We start from the raw sequence: 17,868 nt of genomic DNA, 5'->3' as shown, positions 1-17,868 counted from the left end.
TTGGGGACCCCTTTTTACTGTCATAAATTTTTAAAACCCTTTCTACACTTTTCTTCCAAGACGAATATTCGGTCTTGTTTCCGGAAAAGTCTCTAAGTGTCTGCACTATGTCCGGTAATTTATATAACTCGCCAATATTGTGGGCTAGTTCCCTTTTAATTATTTGGTCTGAAAAGTTTGAAAAGTGCTTGTTTGGATTAATGATTTCCTTTACCAAACTAGGTTCTCTTGAAGTATGTCTAATGCCTAATTTTCTCTTCAATATCTTTTTCCGTCAGTAGTTTCGAACTCGTCCTTACAGAGGACGAAGGTCCTGCAAGGATTGGACTATTGCCTGAATTTTCTTTTGAGCTTGTGGGAAGAAGTATCTTTTAAGAATTTGTATTTTGTTTTCGTTTGCGTCTCTGTGTGCCCTTTTGTGTGCTAATGTAATGATCTGATTCTGGGTTGTTTCTGATGGTACATCTTCAACTTGATTACTAGTAAACCTAACTTTGTAAGACTTGAAGTGCGTAGGATAAATAGCTTGAATTTTTCCCATTATTTCTTTTGAAATGTAGATACCATTGATAATTCTGGGATATATTAACCATATATTATGATATACTATGATATATTATGATTTCCTGTTCTGTGTAAGAAATCTTCGAAGTTATACGCATCAGTGTTTTCTTTTAATAAGAAAATTTGGTTTTAAATGCGTTGATCGGGGCTTCTACTGAGAATTTTAGATTATGTGAGGAACTTTCGTCGCTGTGGATTGTAGAGTCTGAATGGATTGAATTAACTTCTGGTCGGGCTCTGGATAGGGCGTCTGCTACTACGTTAGCTACACCGGGCTTGTACTTAATTTCTGGGCTGTATTCGCCGATAATGTCCCTCCAGCGTTTTAGCTTGGCATTTGAAATGTGTGGGTGTGGTTCGAACTCCCTACGTTGTTAGCCAACTTCTAACGTGGGGGTGTACGGGCTGTAGTTAAACAGAACCAAATTGCAAGATCTACTGCAAGGTCCAGAGGATATACCTTGGGGACGTATGGATGGGAGTGAAGGGCGTGCACTTCTTGTGGTCTTAGACTAAGCTCGACGGATGGGGGTGGTTCTTTTCACGTATCCATACTACACATCATCAAAATAAATTTAAGTGCACTAACTAGATGCAAATTAATAACGAAAACCCGGATGATTGTCCTACTGACTCAAATCCAAAAGAAAACTAAGGAAACAAATCACCTAAAAGGCAAACAGGCTCAGAAGAAAGAGAGAGAGAATGACTTTGATCAGTTGTAGGGTATTAGATGTTCATTATACCCTATTCTTAACCCACCCGACCTTGGCGAGATCTACGACGTTTGATTCGCCCCATATCACAATCCTATGTGATACCTATTGTGGTTCCAGCATGGCTATTTGAAGTTTCGGTGGCGGATCTGTAATGGCCTTAAGCCTTCATGGAGTTCCTAACCCTCAAATTTAAATTGGAGCGAACTTGATTCATTTTTCCCAGTCGGGTATTTCTATTTCATTATAAAATTTCTCCTTAACAGCTACTTTATATAATTTCATTAGAATTCATATTAATATATATATATATAAATTTATATTTAGATATAAAGAAGAGATTTAAAAATATTGGGTTAAATTCAATAAATCAGTTTAACTACGTTTGGGATTAATGTAGTAATTAAATTAGGAATTATAAAATTTGCGATTTCATTAGTTAAAATTATTATTAATCCAAATTATTCAATTCATGCCTCGCTAAAATTTACTGTTTGCTTCGCAAAACTATTAAAATTTAATTTAGGGATATTCACTCACCGATGTTCGCCGCCGTTGAGCTCAAGGACAGGAATAGCTAGAGATGTTTATAATTATTAATTTAAATAGAACAATAAATTAGCCTGGCCATGCTCGAATATTATCGCAAAGTTATCATTATTTAATTCAATCTAAATTCTTTCCTTATATTTTCATATCACTCATATATATATATTTACATAAATCTATATATTTATAATAAAATAACAACGGATATTAAGATATTAATTATTTAAAAAAAAACTGAAGGGTGTGCAAAATTCGAATTAAGATACAATATTCTTTCTTTCCGCAGAATAATTTCATAATTAACAAAAGGGATTTGAGCTTTGAATAAAATTCAGCAGGCCAATATTCACATAATTGCACTTCTTATAGTTACAAATTTATAAATAATTCGCCGGAGTTTTCTCTCCGTGTAGCGAAAAGGGGGCTTGTCGTCGAATCCAAAAATATTTATCAAAAGATTGCGATCCCGCGTCGAATCTCTGCACTAGTTAATTCCCATATTTCATCCATTTCGGCCTCCAGATAGCCGGTTGCATAATAGGGTGCTAGACGATTACATAATCCTGTACTAGCCGATTAAAAAAAATCTGGTGCTAGCCGCTTACATAATTTGGTACTAGCCGCACTGGCACGTGGCACTGGGAGGTAATAAATTCATGAAAAAAAACTGCACTGCACTGAATTTATAACATACCTGGCATAAAATAACTAAACACTTATTAAATGAATCCCGATAATTCGTCTGGGATTTGATTTTATTTAATTTTCAGCACAATTTAAATATTTATTAAACTTGGCTTACAATTGCTTACTTACTCGTCAAATAATGTCAAAGCTCTCCTATGCAAATCTAGCCCTAACTATGCTAGAGAAAAAGCTTTTACATAACGGCCATCTTATCTCGATATGCAAAAACATAGATAAGAATCGCGTGATGTTTCGTTCACTTATCCAAGGTGACCGCAGATCAATGATATTCGGTGATAAGCTTTTAAGCTTTTCTATGTCTATCTTATGACCGCTCTTCGCATGCGTGCCCTGTTGGAAATCCACACACTACACCACAGTTAATGCTCCAAAAATCTTATTAGCAGGGGTCATTAACTGAAATCACTAATATCTACTAATATTTTATTTTATTTTATTACTTGAATGTCCTTTAAGTGGTAGGTTCCTAAAATTTTCCCTGATTCATTTACCAGTTCATAATAAGAACGTCCTACTTTCTTTTTCACTTTAGCTTTAATAAAGAGAGGTGCTAATTTAGCGTTAAACTTCTTGCTGGCATAACTTTGTGCGAAATTACGAGCAAGGACTTCTTCACCATTTTTAAATTCTACCGATCTAGTCCTTAAATTATAAACCTTAGCGTTTATTTCATGAGCCAAAGATATATTATTCTTAGCTTTATTTCGAATACACTGCAAGGCGTCAGTACGCTGTATTTCCGTATTGTCTTTTAAAAGATTCAAATTTCTCAGCAGTTCGTAGTCTTTCCCGTGAAGGACCATATTCTGACCGAAGGTCATAAAGTAAGGCGAAAATCTAGTACTTTGATGGATATTGGCTCTAAGGGCTCCGCTTATCTCCGGCAGATGTCTATCCCAATTGGAATGATCGGCACCGATGTATGCGCGTATTGCGGCGAGAACTGACCTATTTAGGCGTTCGCTTGTGTTAGCCTGGGGCGAATAGATCGCTGTACAAATATGCTTGGTTCCGAACCGGGTCAGAAATGACTTGAACTCGGCCGATCGGAACTGTGAGCCATTATCGGTTAAAATCGTCTCAGGAACACCGAAGGTATAAAATACTGAAGTTTCGAGAAATTCACAAATCCGGCTCGAAGTAAACTTCTTGATCGGATGTAAAAAATGGAACTTAGTATAATGATCTACTATGACTAGTATGCCGATATTCCCACTTTTGGATCTGGGATACGGGCCTAATAAATCCATGTACAATTTTTGAAAGGGCCTATCTGAGGTTAACGGCTTTCCCATCGGAGGTTTCAACACTACGTTTGGGCTTTTCGTTGTGCGACATACGGAACACTTCAAAACGTAATCCCGAATTTGCGAAACCATTCCTGGCCAAAAGAAAAATCTTTTTAGATTTGCTACCATTTTCCCAATGCCGCAATGAGCTGCGTCTGGGGGGACATGTGATCTGTATAAAGTCTCTTGCCTTAAGTTTGAAGGTACCCATAATTTCCATGAATTCATTTCTTGGACAACGTCACCAGTGGCCTGCTCTACTCTTTTATAAAAAAAATTATCCATAATCTTGAGATCTGGTAGCTTAGACTGATTCCGTTGGATGTTTTCAATCAGATCCGTGTATTCTGCTGATTTAAATTCAACCGAGGTCAAATCTATCAATGGACCGAAGTCTTTGATTTCAGATACCGCTGGTTCATGTTGACGGGAAAGAGTGTCAGCTACTACGTTTAGAGTTCCACGCCTATGCTCAATTTTCATCTGCTTGGCGAAAGGCTGTAACTTGACCGCCCATCGACCCACGCGACCTGTCAAATCTTTCTGTTCCATTAGCCACTTCAATGATGCATGATCAGTGACTACTGTAAACTCTAGACCTTCTATATACGCTCTAAATTTCTTCACACCTCTGACTACTGCCAAGCACTCTAGTTCGGTCACTGTGTAATTGCGCTGCGCTTTTGTCAGTTTCTCGGACATATAGGCAATCGGCATTTCGTCGCCGTTAGCATTTGCTTGTGCCAAGACACATCCCACTCCATATATACTTGCATCGCACAGTAGTATGAAGGGTCTAGAAAAATCGGGAGTGTGCAGTATCGGTACTGATGTTAACTTTCCTTTCAACTCAGCAAATGCTTTATCTGCCTCCTGGGTCCATTCTAATTGTCTATTTTTCCGTAGCAACTGAGTTAACGGGAAACTAACAGTTGCATAATTGTCCACAAAGCGTCTATACCATCCTGTTAAACCTAAAAATCGTCGCAGTTGCTTGACGGAAGTGGGAACGGGGAATTCATTGATAGCCATAATTTTCTCGTTGTCTGTTTTAAGCTGACCATATCCAATGATGAATCCTAAATATTTTACTTCTCGCATGCAAAAGTTAGACTTAGCGACGTTTATTGTCAAATTAACTTTCCTTAGATATACAGCCACTTCTTGAAGAAGCTGCATGTGCGACTCAAAGTCTTCCGATAAGATAAGAAGATCGTCTAAGTAAACAAAAACTCTTGTACGAAAGTGAGCCGGGATCACAAGGTCCATTAATCTACAAAGTGTCTGAGGTGCATTGCACAGACCAAAAGGCATTACTTTATATTGGTATAAAGGCCTGTTCGGAACTGTGAACGCGGTGTGCTGCCGAGAGTTTTGTTCCAGAGGGATCTGCCAAAAAGCGTGCTTCATATCTAAGCCGGTTATGTAACGTGCTGGTGGTAAACGGCTGAGAATTCCGTCAATATGTGGTAGTGGATAGGCGTCCTTTATAGTTACCTTATTAACCACTCTGGAATCGAGGCAAAGACAAATCTTTTCTCCTCGTTTTACAATGACACTGTTACTACTCCATGGGCTTTTCGATTCCTCTATGATACCTAATTCCAACATCCTATCTACTTCCTCAAACATTAATTTTTCAATTGCAGGGGATATGGGCCAATGTCTCTGCTTTACTGGCTTTGCTTCGCCTACCTCGATGACGTGCTCCATGAGATGGGTACGACCCAAGCCTTCCCTATCGAACGATGGAAATTTACTGATGACCTTATCAAGGTTGCTTTGTTGATCAGGTGACAAAAGGTGTATTTTTGGGCTTCCCTTTTGTTCATCTCTCTCAGTATCTAATTCTGCAACCTTAGGGCTAATTAGGTGGTTGATTAAGTTGAAGCTTTTCCAGAAATCAATTCCTAAATAAACATCCTGACTTAATGTTGGGATAACATAAAATTCAATAGGTCTTATTTTGTCACGGTATGAAATATTAGTCACATATTTCCCTACCACGGGACATTTATTATTATTGGCTGTTCGGATATTTCCCGAGCATTTCTTAAGTTGGTGATTGCTCATAATTTCGGTAGCTGCTTTTCCGCCTAAGCAACTTACTGATGCTCCCGAATCTAGTAATGCAACATAGTTCCTTTCTCCTATACTAATATCGGTATACAACCTATCATCGGAGTTAAAAAATATAGATGAAACTAACTTTTTCCTGGTACTGGTAACATTTTTCCAAAATAACTTCAACCGAGTGGTTGAACGTCTTGGTTTCAGTTTGGCCGTCGTCTTCGGGTATCCGAATATGCGACACTTTGCTTCATTGTACCTTTTCCATCGAAGGTGTAGAGGTACGAATGAGTGATGTTCGGTGACTGCGCAAAGGGGCTCTGCCTCTTGCTGAACTTTGTTATTCTCTGGAATAGGTGTTGTAAATTCCGTTTGAGAATAATTTTCCTTAACTGTTGGTTTGGATTTTAAGGATGCGTCAGACAGGTGGTGTTCTGCGCATCCCGCTGACGGTTTTCCGACGGGTTACACCGAGAGCATTTTGGCTTATAAACATCTTTGGCTCCGCAGCCATAACAAAATACTGATCGGATTCCTCTTATGGATTTCGTCTACTTCCATTTCTAGTTCAGCTGCTGAAGTGCCAAATAATTCTGAAACTGAACGATTTGGTATCTTCGGTTTCAAGGATTGGGCCTTGACGTGCTTTTGAAATTGCTCGTGAGTACGAATTTCTTCACGTAATCTAGCGATGGTGTTAATACCTAAATGCATCAACTCGTAACGTAACGATATCTTTGCATTTCTGATAAGAATTCGTACGGTAGATTGTTCGGATATGGGAATCTTTAGTCTACATAACAAAGTTTCTACAGCGAACTGGTATTCTTCGAATGGTTCGTGTTCTGACTGTCGTCTAACATTGATCAAGTCCCAAATGTCCATATCGGAGTCCACTTCCTGAAATTTTTCTCGAAATTCCTGTTGGAAGGTTTGCCAAGAGAAATTAGGACGAGAACGATGAAACTTCCAAAACCATTCATTCGCCTTTCCTGCGAACAACAAGTACAAATGATCACACAAAAGTTGATAGTCGCCTCCTAAATTTTGTGCTGTAAGGGAGCGAATACGATATAGGAAGTCTTCGACTTGCATGCCGTTTCGCGCACCGTCGAATTTAATTCGCCAGCCTTGTATAATGTTAGCGACTTTTTCGGGGGAAATACTGGACGTTCTAGAATTTCCGGCTGATGTCTCACTATGATGACTGATATTTCTCTGAATGGGTGGTAATTGCGATTGGTAATCGTCAAAGCATCGGGGAACGCTAGGTGACCTTTGATCCTGTTCTGTTGACTCGATATTAAGGGAAGTCATTTTGCTTTTTAGAGCTTGTTCTATCGATGAGTTAATAATTTGGGATATATTCTGCAACATGTTGTTTTGTTGAGCTTGTATACATGATTGTACTAAATCCGTTATTTCGGTTCTGCCTAACCCTTCTCGATGGTTGTCGCTCTCGAGGTATGGGTCACTTGGCTGTCCCTTACGTTGCATAGACCTTGTTTGTACCCCTTTTCTTGCTATAGCACCTTTCCCTCTGTTATATGGATTAGCTCTAATTGGTTCAAGACTGGGATCTAACATTTCTCCTAAGGCCTCTGCCTCGTTTATTTCAACCGTTACGTTATTGTTAGTAAGGGATAGTCGGTTAACTGAGCAACTACTGCTGCAAACGGGACAAATTGATTTAACTTGTAAAAGTGGCATTAAACAGCTGTAATGAAATTTATGATTACAGGGAGTCGTAGCCAACATATCGTTTGAACTCGTAGGTTCGCGACAAGTGGAACAAATAGTTTCCTGCTCTCCTACGCCTTCTGCTGGATTCTCTAAGCTGTGTCGTACTGCCATGGTAAAATATCAAATTATCTATTCAATATATAAAAAAAATTACTATAAAACTCCAAAACTAAAAATACGCCAAATAAAAAAATCAAAACCAATCCGCCACCAAAATTCGTATAGCGCTTTTCGGAAATCCGAAATGTGCTGAAACACTTAACTGATCAAATCTCTCTTTCTCTGATACTGTTTGGGGATACACTAAAAAAAATTACTGACTCGTAAAACTTCCGATAATATGTACATAGGTAGTAGGTCAAGAGCTAAAACTCTTTCAGCGTCTTGCGATTCCTAACCAGAATCTATTATTCGGACCTGATAAATCTGAAATTATTCAACTTGGAGAAGTCAAGTTACACACAAGAGTCGCTCTTGTCGATCAGTCCAAGCTGCTGAACTGCAATCGCAATTCCTAAAGACGAACAGTTGGTGAATTCCATCGAAATTCAAGTTAAACAGATTTAATAGGTTTTACTAAAAAAAAATACTACTACGATATATCATTGTCTAATGGGTCAAGATGCCAAAAAAACTCTAGCCTCTTGCAGTTCCACAAAAGACGATATGAAAAAAAAGGAAACTGACTAGATAACTCTAACCAGGCCTCACCGTTTGGGCGCCAATTTTGTAATGTGTGGGTGTGGTTCGAACTCCCTACGTTGTTAGCCAACTTCTAACGTGGGGGTGTACGGGCTGTAGTTAAACAGAACCAAATTGCAAGATCTACTGCAAGGTCCAGAGGATATACCTTGGGGACGTATGGATGGGAGTGAAGGGCGTGCACTTCTTGTGGTCTTAGACTAAGCTCGACGGATGGGGGTGGTTCTTTTCACGTATCCATACTACACATCATCAAAATAAATTTAAGTGCACTAACTAGATGCAAATTAATAACGAAAACCCGGATGATTGTCCTACTGACTCAAATCCAAAAGAAAACTAAGGAAACAAATCACCTAAAAGGCAAACAGGCTCAGAAGAAAGAGAGAGAGAATGACTTTGATCAGTTGTAGGGTATTAGATGTTCATTATACCCTATTCTTAACCCACCCGACCTTGGCGAGATCTACGACGTTTGATTCGCCCCATATCACAATCCTATGTGATACCTATTGTGGTTCCAGCATGGCTATTTGAAGTTTCGGTGGCGGATCTGTAATGGCCTTAAGCCTTCATGGAGTTCCTAACCCTCAAATTTAAATTGGAGCGAACTTGATTCATTTTTCCCAGTCGGGTATTTCTATTTCATTATAAAATTTCTCCTTAACAGCTACTTTATATAATTTCATTAGAATTCATATTAATATATATATATATAAATTTATATTTAGATATAAAGAAGAGATTTAAAAATATTGGGTTAAATTCAATAAATCAGTTTAACTACGTTTGGGATTAATGTAGTAATTAAATTAGGAATTATAAAATTTGCGATTTCATTAGTTAAAATTATTATTAATCCAAATTATTCAATTCATGCCTCGCTAAAATTTACTGTTTGCTTCGCAAAACTATTAAAATTTAATTTAGGGATATTCACTCACCGATGTTCGCCGCCGTTGAGCTCAAGGACAGGAATAGCTAGAGATGTTTATAATTATTAATTTAAATAGAACAATAAATTAGCCTGGCCATGCTCGAATATTATCGCAAAGTTATCATTATTTAATTCAATCTAAATTCTTTCCTTATATTTTCATATCACTCATATATATATATTTACATAAATCTATATATTTATAATAAAATAACAACGGATATTAAGATATTAATTATTTAAAAAAAACTGAAGGGTGTGCAAAATTCGAATTAAGATACAATATTCTTTCTTTCCCCAGAATAATTTCATAATTAACAAAAGGGATTTGAGCTTTGAATAAAATTCAGCAGGCCAATATTCACATAATTGCACTTCTTATAGTTACAAATTTATAAATAATTCGCCGGAGTTTTCTCTCCGTGTAGCGAAAAGGGGGCTTGTCGTCGAATCCAAAAATATTTATCAAAAGATTGCGATCCCGCGTCGAATCTCTGCACTAGTTAATTCCCATATTTCATCCATTTCGGCCTCCAGATAGCCGGTTGCATAATAGGGTGCTAGACGATTACATAATCCTGTACTAGCCGATTAAAAAAAATCTGGTGCTAGCCGCTTACATAATTTGGTACTAGCCGCACTGGCACGTGGCACTGGGGGGTAATAAATTCATGAAAAAAAACTGCACTGCACTGAATTTATAACATACCTGGCATAAAATAACTAAACACTTATTAAATGAATCCCGATAATTCGTCTGGGATTTGATTTTATTTAATTTTCAGCACAATTTAAATATTTATTAAACTTGGCTTACAATTGCTTACTTACTCGTCAAATAATGTCAAAGCTCTCCTATGCAAATCTAGCCCTAACTATGCTAGAGAAAAAGCTTTTACATAACGGCCATCTTATCTCGATATGCAAAAACATAGATAAGAATCGCGTGATGTTTCGTTCACTTATCCAAGGTGACCGCAGATCAATGATATTCGGTGATAAGCTTTTAAGCTTTTCTATGTCTATCTTATGACCGCTCTTCGCATGCGTGCCCTGTTGGAAATCCACACACTACACATTGTGGTTATTTGCACTATTTGAAAAGGTCAGGTTGGTGGTCTGTATAAATTGTCACTTTCGAATATCCGTACAGATAATGTCTTAAGCTTTGGAGAGCCCATACGATGGCTAACATTTCCCTTTCGTTCGTTGAGTAATTTTCCTCGGTTTTCGAGAGGATACGGGATATGAATGTTATTGGTCTATGGTTCTGTTCTAAAACGGCTCCTATGGCAAAATTTGATGCGTCTGTGGTCAATTGGAATTCCTTCGTGAAGTCTGGGTACGCTAATGTTACATCCCTAGATATAAATGTGTTTTTAAGTTTTTCGAATGCACCCGTTGCCTCTTTGTCTAGGTTAATAGCTATTCTGCTTGACTTGTATTTGGATACGCGTCCTTCTTCTCTCCTTAAGAGGGCAGTTAAAGGTTTGACAATCTTCGCATAATCTTTAATAAATCTCCTATAATAGCTTGTCATTCCTAAAAATGATCGAAGTTCCTTTAGTGTTTTAGGTATTGCGAAGTTTTTAATTGTCTTGATTTTTTCGATGTTGGTTTTAACTCTCTCTTCTGAAATTGTGTATCCCAGAAAATCGACTTCTTTTTTGAAAAAGTGGCATTTGTCGATTTGTATCCTCATATTGGCTTTTGTAATGTTAGAAACACTTTGTTCAAGTTTTCAGCATGATCGTTTTCTGTTTTGCTGAAAACGATGATGTCGTCAGCGTACACATAACAGATTTTCCCTATGTGTTCTCGCAAAATGTCATCTAAAGCTCTTTGAAATATGGCTGGTGAATCTTTTAATCCAAATGGTAAACTGGTAAATTCGTATTTGCCTCCATTCACTGCGAATGCAGTTTTTTCCATGTCTGACTCTTTAAGTGGTATTTGATGAAATCCACTTTTTAAGTCTAGTACTGAGAAGAATCTGTTGTTTCCTAATTGTGCGATTATTTCGCCTATTTCAGGAATGGGGTACTGATCGGATATTGTTACCTCATTGAGCTTTCTATAATCAATAACTAGCCTGTATTTTTGTTTTTCATTAGTGTCGGTTTTTTTCGGGACTACCCAAACTGGTGCATTATAGGGTGACCGTGAGGGTCTAATAATGCCATCCTGCACCATTTCTTGAATTTGTTGTTCTACTTCTTGCCTAAGCGATGCCGGATATGGGTAGAGCTTTCCGTAGACAGGGGTATCGGAGGAAGTCCTAATTTCACCTACAACTCTGGTAGTGTAAGTTAGTTTAGTTTCAGGATCGGCGAAAAGGTTTTTATGGGTGTCGATAAATTTTTTGATTATTTCTCTTTGAGTTTCTGTCATATGTTCGTCTGTTGGTCTGGTCTTGTTTACGTCTTGTGCCTCTAATTGATGGATTTTAATATTCCTATTATGTTCCAACAGCAGAATATCATTTTTAACATCTATTATTGCCCCTTGTGTTTTCATAGTGTCGTTACCTAGAATTCCATGGAAGGTTTTCAGTGTGTCTAATAGAAAGAATTTTAATGGGGTATCTGATATGTAGGGAAGTTTAACTATTGTATGTTGTTTTATTTCGTTATTCCCTCCTACTGAATTTACTGTAAAGTTTTTACTATTGGGTTTAGGGCTTGGTACTAGTTTTGCTTGAATGTAATTTGGATTTGAGCCGGTGTCAATTAAGAATTTCAGAGTTTTGCCGTTCCCGATAGTTACCTTAAAATTGGGTAAGGAGGAACGGTTTATTCTAAAAAATATAATTCTGACATATCAATGGATTCCTGTTGTTCGGATTCCGCTTGCCATGAAGCTTCTTCATCCAGCTCGTTTATTCCATTCTCTTCCGATGACTGAAAAATATTCTTGTTCCTCATCTACTTCTGGTTGTATATTGAACTGGCGTTGCATTTTATTAGTATTTTGAACATTTGTGCTGCTCAGGGGTCGTTTCCCTACAAAATTGTTGTCCTGAGGTCTATTCATATAGTTAACGTGGCGTGAACGAATAGACTGGTCTACGTCCATGGGTGTTGGCTTTGGTTGGGGTCTGGAAGGTGGGTTGGGGTTAAAGAAAGCTTGCGCTCTTGGTTGATTTGTCTCAGTTTGGTTGAGTGGGCTAGGTCGGTTTGGTGTTGTTTCAAATATCCTTGGTGGGATTGCGGGTTTTTTTACTTGGTTTGGGTTATAGTACAGATTTGGTTGAAAATTTGTTTTGGTCATTCGGGGTAGGGCTTGTGGCGGATACCCTCTAGTGGGTACTAAGTTATCTCTTCTGGGGTAAATGTTTTTTGGTGTTTGGCCATTCCTAGTGTTCTGATTCTCTATTAGATTGCAAAGAAGTAATGCATGTCCTAAGTCGTGGGGTTCTTTAATAGCCAGAAGTTGGGAAAGATTGCCGTTCAGGCCTCTTACAAATGTATCCAATGCTTTCTCTCTATACAGTGCTGATAGTGCCTGTATAGTTTCCTGAGATGCTTCGAGATTCCCAATTTGGTTCAAAATCAAAGAAAGTTGTTGGTATACGGCTTGATAGAATTCGACTATCGAGTTGTTGCTTTGGTTAAGTGCATACAACTGATATTCTAGTGTCTTTAAGTCTCTCCTATCAGCAAAGTGTGCAGTCAGACACTTCGATATTGCCTCCCAGTCCAAAGGTGTGTTACAGGACTCGAGGACAGCATCTGCTTGACCGACGATTTTGTTCCTTTGCTAATATTATGCCGTAATATTTTGGGGACCCCTTTTTACTGTCATAAATTTTTAAAACCCTTTCTACACTTTTCTTCCAAGACGAATATTCGGTCTTGTTTCCGGAAAAGTCTCTAAGTGTCCGCACTATGTCCGGTAATTTATATAGCTCGCCAATATTGTGGGCTAGTTCCCTTTTAATTATTTGGTCTGAAAAGTTTGAAAAGTGCTTGTTTGGATTAATGATTTCCTTTACCAAACTAGGTTCTCTTGAAGTATGTCTAATGCCTAATTTTCTCTTCAATATCTTTTTCCGTCAGTAGTTTCGAACTCGTCCTTACAGAGGACGAAGGTCCTACAAGATTTCCCATCCTATCTACCAAGTCCTGTTCAGTCATTTTAATGAGGTTTTTAATGGATGATCGTTAATGGTCTTATGAGGGTTAGTTGATTGGATGTCAAGCGAATTATATTTAATTTTTTCTAAAAATTCTAGTTTAGATCTTCGTAAGGTTTCAATTGGAGCATATGTTATTAATTTGTATGATTTGGTTGGGATTTCCTTAAACTTAATTTTTATATCCTTTTTAATATTATTCTTAAAAATTTTGTTGTTTAATTTCTTGATGAGGTTTTCCTCTTATTTTTGATTTGAACTATTAATTTTTAGTTCGTGTTTTACTCAAGGTTTCTTAGGGTTTTTATGTTTTCAAATATTTCTTAACTAGCTTACATTAAAATCATTTCGGCGTGCTATCGTGACGATAGGTTCGGCTGATTCCTTTTTGTCCCACGCAGCAACGATTCCTCCTGTGTGTGGGTCTACTACGGAGCCTCCTCTATACCTGGATCACGTTCCCTCTGAACGGGTACTGAAGGGATCACGGCGATAAAAGTTGGAGCCTGGTTTTTCCGCTAGGTACAATTCCTTTAGGAGTGCGTTGTAGCGTTTCTTTTTTAACGGCACTTTTGCACTTCCGAATCGCGGTGTTTGGCGTTTTCTTAATTAATTGAAGATATAGCCGAACGTCGGGATTTTTTTACCGATCTGAACGAGATTCGGAACTTGTATCCTTTCGCGGATTTTCACCAGGTCCCTGCTCGGGCGCCAGTTAAAAAGATTTTATTAATATTCTTTTAAAAAAAGAAATTAATCTTTTTCACGTTTTGTTTATTTGAGTATCGGATTAGAACTGACAATTGTGATTCTTAAAATTAATAATTACACCTATGCGTTGCTCCATCGCTGCCGCGATCTCGGTCGCGGTTGCTGCTGCTGCTGGCGTCCCTCGATGTCATTGGTAGCTGATGTTGTTGCTGTAGCTTAAGTCCATATCTTCATTGCTGATTGGTCAATGCAAGTGCATTGTGTTGTTGGTGGATGCACTTGCCATTAAGTTCAGTGAGCTTTGCCAAATATTTGGGTGTTTTCTTTCTTTTGGCTTTCCCACGATCGCAAGAATAAGCAATGCTTACTCAGCGCACGTGTCTTTCGATCCGTGTGAGCCTTATTGGTACCACGGCATCATATTGCATCCGGTGCACGGTGCACTCAATGCGTTTATGTAAGCTCTTTTGCAGTTGTTATTGAGAACTTATGTGCTTGGACTTAGCGTTTTATTAATATTATCTAGTGTTTGACATTTTGGGTGTTAACTCATACATACGTTGCACTTGCAAGTGCATTTGACTCACACAAGCGTTCATATATATATACATTCCACAACTCAGTGTACGGTTTTGAGCGCACAGCGGGATAAATCGTGTTCGCTGCGCTCAAATATAATTAAATATAAAAAAATAAACAAGAAATATAATTTTGGCGCCAAAATTAATTTGTGCGTGTTTTTACTTAAATGGAGCGTATTTCAATAATAGTGGCGATGAATTCCAGCGGCGCCGTCAAAGGAGAACCCACTCCATCTCGGAGCACGATTTTAAAATGCAAGGCAAAGAGTATCCTTCATGATTTAAATCGATCCAAGGGGACCTGCAGCCAATGTCAAAGGTGGAGGATGCTATGCTCCATGTGCGTCACGGCCAGTTGGTCGCCATGTACGAGGATTTTAAGGCCATCCACGGAGAGCTTGAAGAGTTAGACATTGCTGAAATAAGCAGCGACATGCGATGGACAGTGTCTGAGCTTGTAGCTACGATGCATGCCGAAATCGAGCACGAGACGTCGTTGCGCTCTGCTCGAATTGCTGTCCATTCCACCCATGCCAGCGGAGTTTCCAGTGTCCAGGTTGAACCAGCGCTCAGTCGGAGTTTTCAAGCCTTGCCTCCTCTTGTCTTCGGGACTCCGCTTTAGAGGCAGTCCGTTCCTTGGAAATCTCCGAGGAGAATTATGATGTCGCAGTGCAGCTTTTGGACAATCGATTTAATAACTGTCGGTTGATATTTCAGGCTCATGTGAACGAGATTTTGGGCCTCAATCTATTGGAAGGTGACTCAGTGGCAGCGCTTCGAGGGCTGTCCGATAAGTTCAATGCCCATATGCGAGCCTTAAAAAATTTGGGGACGACAGTTCAGATCGCCGGCTGCATCATTGTCCAGGTACTTCTTCAAAGGTTGGATCCAGCTACTAAGGCCAAGTGGGAGGAAGGTCAAAATGCCTCGAACTCGGATCTCATCCCTACTTGGGAGTCGATGACAGAGTTTTTGGAACAGCGTTGCAGGACTTTGGAGGCTATGGATGTGGCCTTGGCCGCTTACGCGCCGGGCACTCAGGTGGGAAGCCGTAGAGTCGCAAATAACAGTAGAGCATCCTTTATTATTACTAATTCACCTGCCTCTGCTTGTATACTATGCGGTGGGTGGTCCCATGTAGTCTCGGCATGCCCAAGATTTTTGTCATTGACCCCTGAGAGCCGCCTTGGCGAGGCTAGGCGACTAGGTCTATGCCGGAAATGTCTCCAAACTGGCCATCACCTGCGTGAGTGCCTCGCTGATAATTGTCGCAGTTGTGGGAGGAGGCATCACAGTCTGTTGCATTTTTTAGAGTTACAGTCTTCCAGCAGCCAGCCTTCTGTTGTGCCGTCTACATCAGCCGCAGCCGAGTGCGCCGAGCCAATAGGCGCTTAACCATCCACGGCTAATGCACTAGTTGCCCAGGGTCGCAGCGGTGAGATAGCCTTACTGGCCACAGCGAACATTCTCATTCGGAGTCGTTCTGGGGTTTTTGTTCCATGCCGGGCTCTTTTGGATTCTGGATCGCAGGTGCACGTGATTACGTCCCGACTGGCTAGTCAGCTGCAGCTTCGCAGACGCAAATCGTACGTGGCAGTGTCTGGCATCGGCGACACTGGCTTCGCGACAGACGGATTCTCTGTTGATGTGCTCCTACGATCCTGTTGCTCTGAATATTCGGCCCTCGTCAGCGCTGTATTCGCCACCAACATCACGGACCTTGAACCTAGTTTTAGCTTGGATGTCTAAAGCTGGAATATTCCGTCAAACCTCTCTTTGGTTGATCCCTAGTTCTTTCGACCGCAGCGGATCGATTTACTTATCGGAGCCAGTCTATTCTATGATCTGCTGTGTGTGGGTCAAATCCAGCTCTCAGCTGGCCTACCGGTGCTGCAGCCACAGCCCGCAAGCTCGTAGCCAGCAAGGACGTTGTGAAGAGCTCAAGCCAGCTGGATAAGCGCTTAGAGTGTCTGCTCCGTAATTTTTGGGAAATCGAAGACTGCTCCGAGCCCATTGTGAAGTGAACGAAAGAGGAATTGGATTGCGAGACGCATTTCGTGCAGAATTCTGCTCGCCTCGAGTCAGGCGCCTACACGGTGAAGCTGCCGTTGAAGGTCAGCTCTGAGTTGCTAGGTGAGTCGTACTCACTAGCCGTACGGCGAGGTGCAGCAGTATTTCCTGCCACATCACTGCGTTTTGAAGGAGGACAGCTCAACAACCAAGCTCAGGGTTGTTTTTGATGGTTCAGCTGCCACTACGTCTGGGTATTCATTGAATGACGTTCAATGCATCAGTTGGCACAGGATGAGCAGTCTATGTTTCCAAAGGGTGCCGAAATTTTGCGTCGCAATTTTTATGTTGATGATCTAATTTCCGAAGGTGACTCAATAGAGGAGGCTACCAACATAATGCAGCAAACATCGGGGATCCTCGCCAAGGGCCAATTTCGGTTGAGAAAGTGGTGCTCCAATTTTTCTGAAGTGCTCTCTGACGTACCGGAAGAGGATCGAGAGTCGTTCCTAAGGTTTGATGATGGCAGCAACTTTACGAAGACTCTTGGCCTAGCTTGGAATCCTTCTGCTGATCGCTTGCTATTTTCGTTTGAAGGGCTCCAGTCACCCTCGAAGCCCACTAGGCGTATCATCCTCACCTCAATCGCCCGGCTTTATGATCCGATAGGGCTTGTTGGACCTGTCATTACGAAGGCGAAGATCTTTCTTCAGAAGCTATGCCGTGAGAAGTTGTCCTGGGATGAAAGTCTACCCCAAGCTCTTCACTCCGATTGGGACATGATTTGCTCCAGCTTCGCCATGGCGCAGCGTGCTGAATTCCCTAGATGGTCACTATCATCACAGTCTGAAGTGGAGATTTATGGATTTTGTGACGCAACGAGGCTTTGTGTAAGCATCGAGGCTTATGGGGCTTGCATTTATGTCGTATCCAAGGGCACCAGGTCAGAAAGTCATTTACTCTGCTCAAAGTCCCGAGTCGCTCCTCTAAAAACAACTACGGTACCGAAACTGGAGTTATCTGGAGCAGAGTTGCTAGCTCGGCTTATGTCGGAAGTAGTTCAGTTGAAGGTCTACGATGGGAGGTATTTCTGCTGGTGCGATTCTGCTGTGGCGTTGTCCTGGATTCGGGAGGAGCCCGCTCGTTTTAATGT

At 40.1% G+C, this 17,868-nt stretch overlaps 2 long non-coding RNA genes across 2 annotated transcripts; both read right to left on the bottom strand.

The window, feature by feature from the left end:
- Window positions 1-2,052: 2,052 nt before the first annotated feature.
- On the bottom strand, window positions 2,053-2,621 carry LOC116656202. Its single transcript, XR_004311203.2, has 3 exons — window positions 2,524-2,621; window positions 2,435-2,467; window positions 2,053-2,374 (listed from the first exon to the last, which is right to left on the bottom strand). It is a non-coding gene; the product is annotated as an uncharacterized LOC116656202 (long non-coding RNA).
- A 6,959-nt stretch (window positions 2,622-9,580) lies between these two features.
- On the bottom strand, window positions 9,581-10,085 carry LOC116656204. The gene is made up of 3 exons (XR_004311205.2): window positions 9,988-10,085; window positions 9,899-9,931; window positions 9,581-9,838 (listed from the first exon to the last, which is right to left on the bottom strand). It is a non-coding gene; the product is annotated as an uncharacterized LOC116656204 (long non-coding RNA).
- Window positions 10,086-17,868: the final 7,783 nt, after the last annotated feature.

This window comes from Drosophila ananassae, chromosome 3L (assembly GCF_017639315.1).
Source record: "Drosophila ananassae strain 14024-0371.13 chromosome 3L, ASM1763931v2, whole genome shotgun sequence".
Classification (NCBI taxonomy): domain Eukaryota; kingdom Metazoa; phylum Arthropoda; class Insecta; order Diptera; family Drosophilidae; genus Drosophila; species Drosophila ananassae.
This window is presented reverse-complemented; position numbering and strand designations above follow the sequence as displayed.